Source organism: Arachis ipaensis, chromosome B2 (genome assembly GCF_059453495.1).
Source record: "Arachis ipaensis isolate K30076 ecotype BB chromosome B2, ASM5945349v1, whole genome shotgun sequence".
NCBI classification, from domain to species: domain Eukaryota; kingdom Viridiplantae; phylum Streptophyta; class Magnoliopsida; order Fabales; family Fabaceae; genus Arachis; species Arachis ipaensis.
Window position 1 is genome coordinate 90,777,235 of NC_142437.1, and position 12,347 is coordinate 90,789,581.

Sequence of the window (12,347 nt, forward strand, 5' to 3'; positions counted from 1 at the left end):
AGGCTGTAGAGTCCACTATGGATCCTAATAATGCTGTTAATGCCAATGTGGCAAATCCGAATGAGAATGATCAACAAAGAAGAGTGCTTGGCTCTTATTCTACTCCTACTGCATATCTTTATGGAAAGAGCATTGTGGTACCTCCTATAGCTACGAACAACTTTGAGTTGAAGCCACAATTGGTCACCCTGGTGCAACAAAACTGCCAGTATCATGGTCTTCCCCATGAAGACCCAAATCAATTTATCTCTGATTTTCTACAGATATGTGATACTGTGAAGACAAATGGAGTGAATCCTGAGGTGTACAGACTCATGCTCTTCCCGTTTGCTCTGAGTGATAAAGCAAAGCTATGGCTAGATTCCTAACCAAAGGAGAGTTTGGATACTTGGGACAAGGTTGTTACTGAGTTTCTTATTAAATTTTTCCCACCAAAGAAGCTGACTAAGCTTAGGTTAGAGGTTCAGACTTTCAGGCAGAAGAAGGGTGAAACTCTTTATGAGGCTTGGGAGAGATACAAGCTACTGACTAGGCAATGCCCTCCGGATATGTTCTCCAAATGGACCCAACTAGATATCTTTTATGAAGGCCTGGGTGAGATGTCCAAGATGAGCTTAGATACTTCTGCAGGTGGTTCATTGCACAAGAAGAAGACACCATAGGAGACTATTGAGCTTATTAAATTGGTGGCTAGCAACCAATATTTATATTCATCTAACAGGAATCCTGTGAACTCTGAGACTCCTCAGAAGAAGGGTGTTATGGAAGTAGAAACTCTTAATCCTCTTCTTGCTCAGAATAAGCTTATGTCTCAGCAAATAAATCTACTTACTCAGCAGATGGGTGGCATGCAAGTCTCGGCTATCAACACCCAAAATCCACCTCAAGAGGCATCCTATGACATGGCAGATAACTTTGTGCAAAATGATAATTATGATTATGCTCAAGCCTCTTCTGAACAAGTCAATTACATGGGGAGTGGTCCTAGAAATCCCAACAATGATCCATATTCTAAGACATACAATCAAGGGTGGAGAAATTACCCAAATTTTGGGTGGAGAGACCAACCTCAGAGACCGCAGAACTTCAACAATAATTCTCAGGGCAGCTTCCAACAGAGCAATTACAATAACCGCCAATTTCAGTCTAAGCAACAACAACCACTTCAGCTGGAAAACTCTAAATCCCAAGAAGATTCTAATTGGGAGATGATAAGGAGTTTTATGTAGGAAACCAGAGCCTCCATTAAGAATTTAGAGGTGCAAATGAGCCAACTAAGCAAGCAGATACCTGAGAGGTCTGCAAGTACATTTCCAGGTGATACAGTGGTGAACCCAAGAGAAGATTGCAAGGTTATCCAATTGAGAAGTGGTAAAGTAGCTGGCTCTGAGACCAAGGCCAATGAAGAGCTAGTTGAAAAGGAAGCTCCAGAGGAAAAAAAGGGAGAAGTGGAGCACGCCCCTCCAAAACATGCAGACAACCTGTTCCCTGACTCTATTGACACTTATCCCACCTTGCCAAAGGCTCCTGAATACAAGCCAAAATGCCATATCCTCAGAGCTTCAGAAGGCTTCCAAAGAAAAGCAATTTTCTAAATTTTTAGATGTTTTCAAGAAGTTACAGATTAACATTCCTTTTGCAGAGGCCCTTGAGCAAATGTCTCTCTATGCTAAATTTATGAAAGAGTTGTTGACCCATAAGAGGAATTGGAAGGAACAAGAGGCAGTGGTGTTAACCAAGAATGTAGTGCCATTATTCAACACAACCTTCCTGAGAAGATGCCAGACCCAGGGAGCTTTGTCATTCCTTGCACCATTGGAGATATCACCATTCAGAGAGCTTTATGTGATCTTGGAGCTAGCATCAATCTAATGCCACTTTCAGTGATGAAAAAGCTTCAAATTGAGGAGGTAAAACCCACTCGTTTCTCTCTTCAACTTGCTGATTTTTCTATTAAATAACCTATGGGTGTTGTTGAGGATTTACTTATTAAAGTAGGACCATTTATTTTCCCTGTTGACTTTGTTATATTAGACGTGGAAGAGGAGGTAAAATCCTCTATTATACTTGTAGACCCTTTTTAGCTACAGGTAGAGCTCTTATTGATGTGCAAAAGGGTGAATTAACCCTGAGGATCAATGAAGAACAGGTGGTCCTTAATGTTTTTGAAGCTCTCAAGCACCCTAATGATTCTGAAGGGTGTATGAAAATAGATGTTATTGAACCACTTGTTCAAGAGGTACTGGAAGCTGAGATACTGGATGACATTCTGGATCCTATTTCTGAGTAAGAATTAGTTGAAGTTGATGATTCACCACCCCAGAAGGCTGAAGTCCACATGCCTAAAGCAGAGGAGGAAGCCCCCAAGCTTGAGCTTAAATATTTACCTCCTTCTCTGAAATATGTGTTCTTGGGTGAAAATGATTCCTATCCAGTGATTATTAGCTCTTCCCTGAAGTCTGAAGAGGAAGAGGCGCTTATTTCAGTGCTCAGGAGCCATAAAACAGCTCTTGGGTGGACCATTAGTGACTTGAAAGGGATTAGTCCAACCAAGTGTATGCACAAGATCCTCCTTGAAGATGATGCTAAATCAGTTGTGCAACCACAAAGGAAACTCAATCCAACTATGAAAGAGGTGGTCCAAAAAGAGGTAATGAAATTATGGGAAGCAGGTATTATTTACCCTATTTCTGACAGTCCTTGGGTAAGTCCTGTGCAGGTAGTTCCCAAGAAAGGAGGGATGACAGTGATCAAGAATGAAAAGAATGAGCTTATTCCTACAAGAACAGTCACAGGATGGAGAATGTGCATAAACTACAGGAGGCTCAACACTGCTACAAGGAAGGATCATTTCTCCTACCTTTCATTGATCAGATGCTTGAGAGGTTAGATGGTCATGCTTTTTATTGTTTTCTAAATGGATATTCTGGATATAATCAGATTGCAGTGGACCTTCAAGATCAAGAGAAGACAGCATTCCCATGCCCCTTTGGAGTATTTGCCTACACGAGAATGCCATTTGGACTTTGTAATGCTCCAGTAACTTTTCAGAGGTGTATGCTTTCAATTTTTTCTGACATGGTTGAAAAGTTCATTGAGGTATTTATGGATGACTTTTCTGTTTTTGGTAATTCTTTTGAAACCTGCCTTAAGCATTTATCTCTTGTCTTGAAACGGTGTCAAGAATCAAACCTTGTTTTGAATTGGGAAAAATGCCATTTTATGGTCACAGAAGGCGTTGTTCTTGGACACCGAATTTCAAGTAAGGGGATTGAAGTTGACAGAGCAAAGGTGGAGGTAATTGAAAAATTACCACCCCAACTAATGTTAAGGCAGTTAGGAGTTTCTTGGGTCATGCAGGATTTTATAGGAGATTTATAAAGGACTTTTCTAAAATTTCTAAACCATTGAGAAACCTGTTGGTTGTTGATGTTCCTTTTGTCTTTGATTCTGATTGTCTGCATGCTTTTGAAACTCTGAAAGTAAACCTTACCTCTGCTCCCATTATAGCTCCCCCTGACTTGGATTTACAATTTGAATTGATGTGTGATGCCAGTGATTTTATAGCTGTTTTAGGACAGAGGCATGGTAAGCTTGTACATGTCATTTACTATGCCAGTCGTGTATTAAATGATGCCCAAAAGAATTACACAACTACAGAAAAGGAATTATTAGCTGTTGTGTATGCTGTTGATAAGTTTAGGTCTTATTTACTTGGTTCTAAGGTTATTGTTTATACTGACCATGCTGCTTTGAAGTACCTTCTAACCTAACAGGATTCTAAACAAAGATTAATCAGATGGGTGTTGCTCCTTCAAGAGTTTGATATTGAGATAAAAGACAGGAAAGGGTCAGAAAATCAAGTAGCTGACCATCTTTCCAGAATTGAGCCTGAAGTAGGAGTACAACCACCCACATTTGGATGTGCAATTGTTCCTAATTCAGCAGGATCCATGGTTTGCAGACATTGCAAATTATCAGGCCATGAATTTTATTCCAAAGGTGTACAATAGACAACAAGTAAAGACGCTATTGACTGATGCAAAGTACTACATTTGGGAGGAACCGTACCTTTTTAAAATGTGTTCAGATGGTATAATTCGAAGATGTGTCCCAGATGAAGAAACACAGCAGATTCTTTGGCACTGTCATGGTTCTGATTATGGAGGCCACTTTGGTGGTGAAAGGATAGCTACAAAGGTCCTTCAGAGTGGGTTCTACTGGCCGACTCTCTTCAGGAACTCAAGAGAATTTGTAAAGCACTGTGACAGATGTGAAAAGGCCACAAATCTTCCTGCCAACCATGAAATGCCACAGCAAGGGATCCTTGAGGTTGAGTTGTTTGATGTGTGGGGTATTGATTTCATGGGACCTTTCCCACGCTCACATTCAAACAACTATATTCTAGTGGCAGTTAATTATGTGTCCAAGTTGGTGGAAGCTGTGGCTCTACCCACCAATGATGCCAAGGTGGTAATGAGCTTTCTTCATAGATATATCTTTAGCTGGTTTGGTGTCCCAAGGACACTCATTAATGATGGAGGAAGTCACTTTTGTAACAGACAGCTGGACTCTCTTCTGCAGAGATATAGAGTCCGTCATAAAGTGGCAACCCCTATCACCCTCAGATAAGTGGACAGGTTGAAGTTTCCAACAGGGAACTTAAGAGGATTCTAGAGAAGACCGTTAGTATTTCAAGAAAGGACTGGTCTAGGAAGCTTAATGATGCTCTCTGGGCATACCGGACAGCGTACAAGACTCCCATTGGCATGTCCCCTTATCAGTTGGTCTATGACAAAGCCTGTCACTTACCAGTTGAGCTGGAGCACAAAGCTTACTGGGAAATCAGGTATCTGAATCTTGATTCAGAAGCTGCAGGAATTAAGCGAATGCTTCAGTTGAATGAGCTTGATGAATTCAGATATTCAGCCTATGAGAATGCCAAGCTCTATAAGGAAAGAACCAAGCTACTTCATGACAAGAAGATTGCCATCAGAGTCTTTGAGCCAGGACAGAGAGTACTTCTATATAATTCAAGGCTCAAATTCTTTCCCGGAAAGCTGAAATCCCGGTGGTCAGGACCGTTTGTGGTTACCAGAACTTCACCATATGGTCATGTGGAAATACAGGAAGAGAATTCTGACAGAAAATTTACAGTGAATGGCCAGAGGTTGAAGAACTATCTAGGAGGCGAGATTGATCGCCAGAGGTCTACTCATCTGCTGAATTAGCAGAACTGACCGTCAAGCTAGTGACGTTAAAGAAGCGCTTGTCGAGAGGCAACCCGATAATTTCATATCCTTAGTTATTTTTTGTAGTAGTAGTTTTCTTACTTATTTTATTTTTATTGAGTTTTTACTATTTCTCTGATCATGCATCTATTTTATAACATGAACAGAACACCTAAGGCGAAAAAAACGAGCACACGATGCGCAAGCGTCACTGACGCGTACGCGTCATAGGTGTGTGCGTGAAAAATAAAAGTGAACAGAGAGTTGAGCAGGAGTGGCGCTGGAACTATGCCTTTCGCACAAACTATGCCTTTGGTGTTGTGATGCGTAAGCATCTTTCCTATCTTTTTCTAGTGAATTTGCATTTAATTTGTTGAGTTTAATTAAGAATTAATTATCTTTTAGCCACTATGGATGCTACTTTGAGTCTTGTGCAATTTTGTTTATTTTAGGTAGCTTTTGGCTGGATTTGATGGAGTTTCTGCAGCACAAGAATTAAAGGAGATATCAGCGAGGAGCGACGCGTACGCGTGACTGACGCGTACGCGTGATTTGGAGCTTTCCAGGGCGACGCGTGCGCGTGACTGACGCGTACGCGTGACACGCGAAGAAGACCATCGACGCGTACGTGTGATTGACGCGTACGCCTGACAAGTGCCACGTGCAGAAAATGCAGAAAAACGCTGGGGGCGATTTCGACTGCTGTTTTGACCCAATTTCTAGCCCAGAAAACACATATTCGAAGCTGCAGAATGGACGAAACAAGTGGTCCCCATCCATCAACTGAAGACTTGCTGATTATTTAATTAATTATTATTTAAATTCAATTCTTATATTTTTAGAAAAAGATATTATTTTAATTTTAGAAGATAGATTTTAAATTAATTAGGATTAGATATGAAAGGGGATTGGAATTATTCCACAAGGGGGGATTCCATTCCAGACTACCAAAATACATTTTATTAGAATCCTTATTTTCTTCTCTGAACCATGAGCAACTAATCCTCCATTGTTAAGGTTAGGAGCTCTGTCTAGTTGTATAGATTGATTTTATTACTTTTCTATTTTAATTCATGTATGGATTTACAATTTAAGAATTGTTTTCGTTCTTTATCTTATGAATTTGGGTGGAACGGAAGTATGACCCTCTTTCTACTTGAGTTCTTGTATAACTTGGAAAAGCTCTTTACTTGAACAACAGCTTGAAAACAACTTCTCCTAAACTTCTAATTATCTGGACTTAACGGATACGTGACATATAATCCTTTTATTTTTGGGTAATTAGAGTTTTGTGGCATAATAACTGGAAGTAAACTTCACCCTCTAATTGGAACTAATTGACCAAGGAATTGGCAGTTGATGAGAATTAGAGGAGACTAGAAAGGTCTAAGGAATTAGGGTCTAGTCACATATAGTTTGCCATAAATTAAATCCTACATAATTAAAATAGTTAGTAAGAAAAGTTAATCCGGAAAAATAGATAACTCTGAAACCTTAACTGCTTTCTTCATATGTTATTCCCAACTTATCTGCTTTACTATTTTAATTTCTGAACTATTATTTAATGCTCTTTGAACATTCAAACACTCTTTTCTGTTTGTCTAACTAAGCTTATCAATCAATCATTGTTGCTTGATCCATCAATCCTCGTGGGATCGACCCTCACTCACCTGAGGTATTACTTGGTACGACCCGGTGCACTTGCCGGTAAGTTTGTGGATTAGAAATTCCGCACCAGCTATCAATCAAGACCTCTTCACCACTCCATTTTCTAGCTTAGCTGTGATTACGAGTGGTTCATCGTCTCCAAAAACATCACTTTTGCGATCCTTTATTGTGAATTTGACTTCTGAGAAAGAAAGAGGTTTTGGAATTCCATTATTAACACCTTCAAATCTATTTTCACTGTAGTTCTAGACCTGGGAAAACTATTTTTTCTGACAACAACTTAACAACAACAACAAGCACAGTTTCATTGGGTTGTTCATGAGGCGACCTGTTAGTCTTGGGATTATGACTTTTATGCTTTGTCTCATATTGGAACTGCCTTTTTGGAAGGCTTACATGTTGGAAGAATTCATTTAATTTGTCATCTCTAACTGCTTGATCAAGGACATCCTTCAAGTCGAGACAATCCTCCCGCGGTGGCCATGAGATTTATGATAAGGTTTAATTACTCTGTTGGTCCCTATAGTTTCACAAATTTTTAATTAGGTCCCTGTACTTTTAGTCTTTTCAATTAGATCCCTACATTGCTTTAATTTTGTAATTAAGTCATTCCTAGTATAAAAAATATTAGAGTTAACTGAATATTTCTTCACAAATTGAAGGTATTTATAATTAAAAACTTAATTAAATCATTGACCGCATGTATTTCGTCGCCATCCCATCCATGGAGTCACAAGTTCGCGCCGCGATCAAAGCCACCGCAAAGGAAGAGAGAGTGCAACAGTAAGAGACGCGAAGAAGAGAGGGTCGCGGATCGCCGTCGTTGAGGTCCCTGGTCGTCGTCGAGCTGCTGTGCGCTGCCAGGAGCTATCACATCGCCGATTAGGGAGCCACGAGGAGCGTTGCCATCACGATCGAGTAGAACGTGAACAGAGAGGAGGGTAACTCACTAGATGAGGAGAAAGCTGCACTGCCATGCCTAGCTACCGAAGAACGGCGCCATGGTCACCAGAAAGCACCGCTGGAGGTGCTGTTGTCCCTGTTCTTCCTTCCTAGTGGTCCAGTAAGTCTTTTTGCTTTAAAAAGCCATCTTTGTCGTTGTTTTGTTATAGATTATTGACTTTTACGCAACATTAATGTCTTAGGGTTGAGCTATGGTTCTTGCGTGCTGTGACTGCTGCGAGGATGGTCAGATTTGACGCCTCCACTGTGAAATCAGAGTTTTAAGGGCTTTGTCATGTAGTTAAGTTGCGAACGTGGTAGGGGCAATTTTCTTAAACTCTATTTAATTTCAAGAATTTAAGTGTCGATCTTAACACGAAAAATGTATTTTTATGATTTTCCTAAGTCTTAAAGAATTAAATTGAATTTCCTTGAATGAATGAAATTGTTTATCTGATTGAATTATTGAGGAAGCTGGTTATTCTGATTTGTTGTTTTAGTTTGTTGAGTTGGTTGTTATTGGACTGGAATTTTTGAATTTGGTTTCTGGATTATGATAGGATGATTTGAGATATGAAAATGCTTTGATTTTTGTAAGCGGTTTGATTTTGAATTAGTTTGTTATCGAAAATGATTTGATATTTGGTAGTCTGAATTTTGTTTGATTTTGGAAAAATATTTGGGATTTCAGAAATGTTTGGATGGGACCCGTAGAGGGTGGCAAAGTCCAAGTTTTAGGGAAGGTGCTGCCGATATTTTTATAAACATTCAAGAATAACGATTTTCGAGTCTTTGAGGAAAAGTTAAGTGTGAAAAGAAGTTGAGGTTGATTTATTCAATTGAAGCAATTTGTTTTGAGGAGTTAAAGTATTTAGAACTTGATTTGATTAAAATGAAGTGGATTTCGAGACTTTTAAAAATGTCTTAACTCTAAATGGTTTTGATGCAGTTTGGGGTTTTGGTCGAGTAAAAACGATGATTTAACTTTCTTTTCAAAAGAATGAATTTGGTTTAACTAATTATAAAGAGGATTATGTTTCGGGTATTTAATTGAATGGTAATGAGATTGGTTGCCGATCCTCTAAAGTTCAGAAACTTTGTCGTGAAATTTAATTTAATAAATCTTGATTTAAAGTAATTTGATCTTGTTTAATAACCTATTTTGTCTTAAGTTAATTTGAGGAGAGAATTATGATTTATAAGTATGATTTATGTTGTGAGGACGGTGGTTTTGTCCTGCTCACGGATTTGGCAAGTTGAGGATGAAGGATTTCCTCTCTTATCGTGCTATGAATGTGGGGAAGGTGGAAAGACACTCTCCTTCATATTGTTTTTCCCACATCTTTCCCTGGTTGTAAGGTGGAAAGGCACACTCCTTCGATATGGAAAGACACTCTCTTTCGTGATTCCTCTAGGAGAAGGTGAAAAGTCACTCTCCTTCGCATGTGTTCCTCTGGGCATGGTTTGGATTTTCAAAAATCCAAACTGCATCCACTTTAGAACTAGTTTTATGGTTCATAAAACCAAACTGGAACTGGATCAAAAAGAGAAACCGGTTCTAAATTGGTTTTAAATCTGATTTTTTAATATTCAAATTTAAAATCCAGTTTTTTTTTTTAAATCCAGTTTTAAAACCAGTTTTTAGAAAATTCGATTTTCAAACCATAACTTTTTTAAAAGTAAAATTAATACTAAAGCCTTTTTAAACTATATAAGTTCATTACAACTAGGATTTGGTTCTTTATAAATCTAATGATAATAGCTAATCTAAATAACATTTAATCTAAATAACGGTGGAGAAGATGGTTGAGTGCTAGCAGACATCCCTACTGCTTCAATATTACTGTTTTCAGTCATCTTGCTCTGCATATAAAGCAAGGCCATAACTCAAAATTTGGTGTCCAAAATACTAAAATTAATACAAACTAATCTAAAAAAATAGCAGCCAATGCTATTAACAGCAGCCAAAGAAACATACTACCATCTTTACAATAGTATGTTGAGTACCCAGAAACTAAAATGGATTAAAACTCAGCTAAACTCCATTTAATATGCTAAGAGAATGTGATAAAGGTTACATAGAAAATTAGAAATTGAAACACCCCTTAATGCTTCCCATTTTCTAATAAAGTATAAAAGATATAAAAGGAAAGTAATACATAAGGTGAAATAATTCAAACAGTTTCTTGGTTTTTTAAAAGAGGAACAACAAAACAATGGTGTCTCAGCAGATATCTAATAAAGAAAACATGGCACAGGAACAAGAGGGATAAACCATATACTTTTCTACACATATTAAGAATTAATTCATGTGTGTTTGACTAAGCAAAGGAATCGATTACTACTGTGTATTATATTTTAATGTCATATCATAATATATACATCGTGTTAGAGATAGGTTCAAACTAAAAGAAAAAAGCTACTATATAGTGAAGTTCAAATGCAATGATTTGGTTATTGATTTCAAGGGATAATAATATGCATATATATTGAGATTATAGTATTAATTAGCTTATAGTTAACCCTCCCTGTCCAAACCAAAGTAACAAGCAAATCCAACAAAAGAAAAACAAAGCTTATAATTAGCTTATAATTTTCATGTGGAGAAAATTTAAAAAACAAAAAAGCATATCAACATAAACAAAAAGAACAGTAGAATTCCAAAGCTCAGGCTCAACAGGATGTTGCAAAGGACATAAACAAAAAAAGAGAAGAAACGAAACACAAAGAACAATCAAATCTTAGAGGCATTTCTATGTCTCAACAACAGAATTTTGCAGCAACAATTTCAGCAATTTTACAATAAAGTAGTAAATTTCCACACAAGCAAACAATGTTCACACAATTTCATCCTAGTTTCTCATCAAAACAACAATTCCATCATAAACAGCAAACTAGCTCCACACACTTTCATCAACAATCAAAACGTAACAATCTAAAAAAATTCATCCTAACCTAACCACCTATAATTAACTAACAACAACTAATCTAACTAAGCTAATTAACCAAAATTAACTAATTAACCAAAATTAATCAAACTTAAAAAAAATAAAAAGGAAAATGGACAAAAACCTGGAAGCAAAGAACTATAACAGGGCAAAAAGAAAGGGGACAGGGGTGTTGCAGTGGCGGTGGATGGAGGACGCTGCTACAGGTGGTGCTAATGTGCTAGAACTGTGTTGGAACTCTGTGGAAAAAAGAAAAACAAAGGCTACTACATATTTTGCTTGTCCTGGAACTGCTTGTTCTGCTTGTTCTGGTTCAGTGAAAATTCAGGGTTACCTCCAGTTTCACAAACTTTGCTGTGCTCCTGGGTGGAAAAATAAAATCTGCAATGCAATCAATTGTAAAATACGCAAAATCAGACACGACAACCCAAAATTCCTCGAGAAGAAGCACGAGCAGAGGCAAATGGAAAGCAAAAGAACCAGAAGCCCACACCTGTGACGGCGAGTCGGTGACGGTGAAATCGAAGGATGACAACGGCGAACGAGAAAGGAGAAGACCAAATGCAGAAGAAGAAAAATAGAGCTAAGGCTATTGAACGGTTGAAGGAGACAACACGGTGCCAGTGCCAGTTGCCTGCTCTAGTGCCGGCTGCGGCGGAGACTACACGATTGAAGGAGAAAAGTCGAAGGAGAGGACGACTGGATTTGTGCATGTGTATTGTGAACTGGTTCACCGAGTTAGGGTTTTTCCAATTTTGGATCCTGATTCGGATTTGGATCTGGATTTGGATTTAAATTGGTTAAATGGTTTGGATTGAAAAACCAAACTATAAAATTGATGCAATTTGGTTTGGATATTTTTGTCTAAAACTGGTTTTTTTTAAATGGTTTGGTTTAGATTAAGTTTAAAATCCGTAATTTGGACTTTTTTGCACATCCCTACCTCCTGGAGATGCGCAATGTAGAGACAATATCCGGGTTAGCTACCAGATGTGTTGGGCTCTCGGAATTTAACAGACACGTGAGCTCACGGCCAATAGGACAGCCATGCATCATACTATATTTGTGTGCTTTGTTTGAGTGTGCTTAAATTTTTTGGTTTGTCTATCTGATGAATTCTGTTTAACTGGTAATTGTGATACTTGATGTAACTGTTCGTTAAATGTGTTTGCCTTGAATTTGTTTGTGTTTGTGATTGATTCTGTTTTAGGATTCAGTTTTGATGGTGAATTGATTTGATTTGGGCCAAAGGCCGAGATTTGATTGTATATTGGGTCGGAGGACAAGTTGATTGATTTGATTTGGACCAGAGCCGGGATTGGTTAGATCAGTGGCAAGTTTGTTTAAAATGGTTTCTTAGTAAGCGGTGGAATATATGGAGTGCTGTTTTGTGCGAAATTTTATAAATAAGAAAAATATAAGTTTTAAATTTGGATAATAAACTGACGTTCACTGCAATTGAAAATAGTTTTATTTAAAATATCTTCTTATAACAATTCTTCAAAATCCTCTACTGAAAACCAGCGAGGACGATGTTCTCACCCCTGCAGCTTTATCT

General features: G+C 38.1%; 1 non-coding gene across 1 annotated transcript; it reads right to left on the reverse strand.

Annotated features, from left to right (window-relative positions):
* Positions 1–446: 446 nt before the first annotated feature.
* On the reverse strand, positions 447–553 carry LOC148574822 (small nucleolar RNA R71). The gene has a single exon (XR_015906110.1). It is a non-coding gene; the product is annotated as a small nucleolar RNA R71 (small nucleolar RNA).
* Positions 554–12,347: the final 11,794 nt, after the last annotated feature.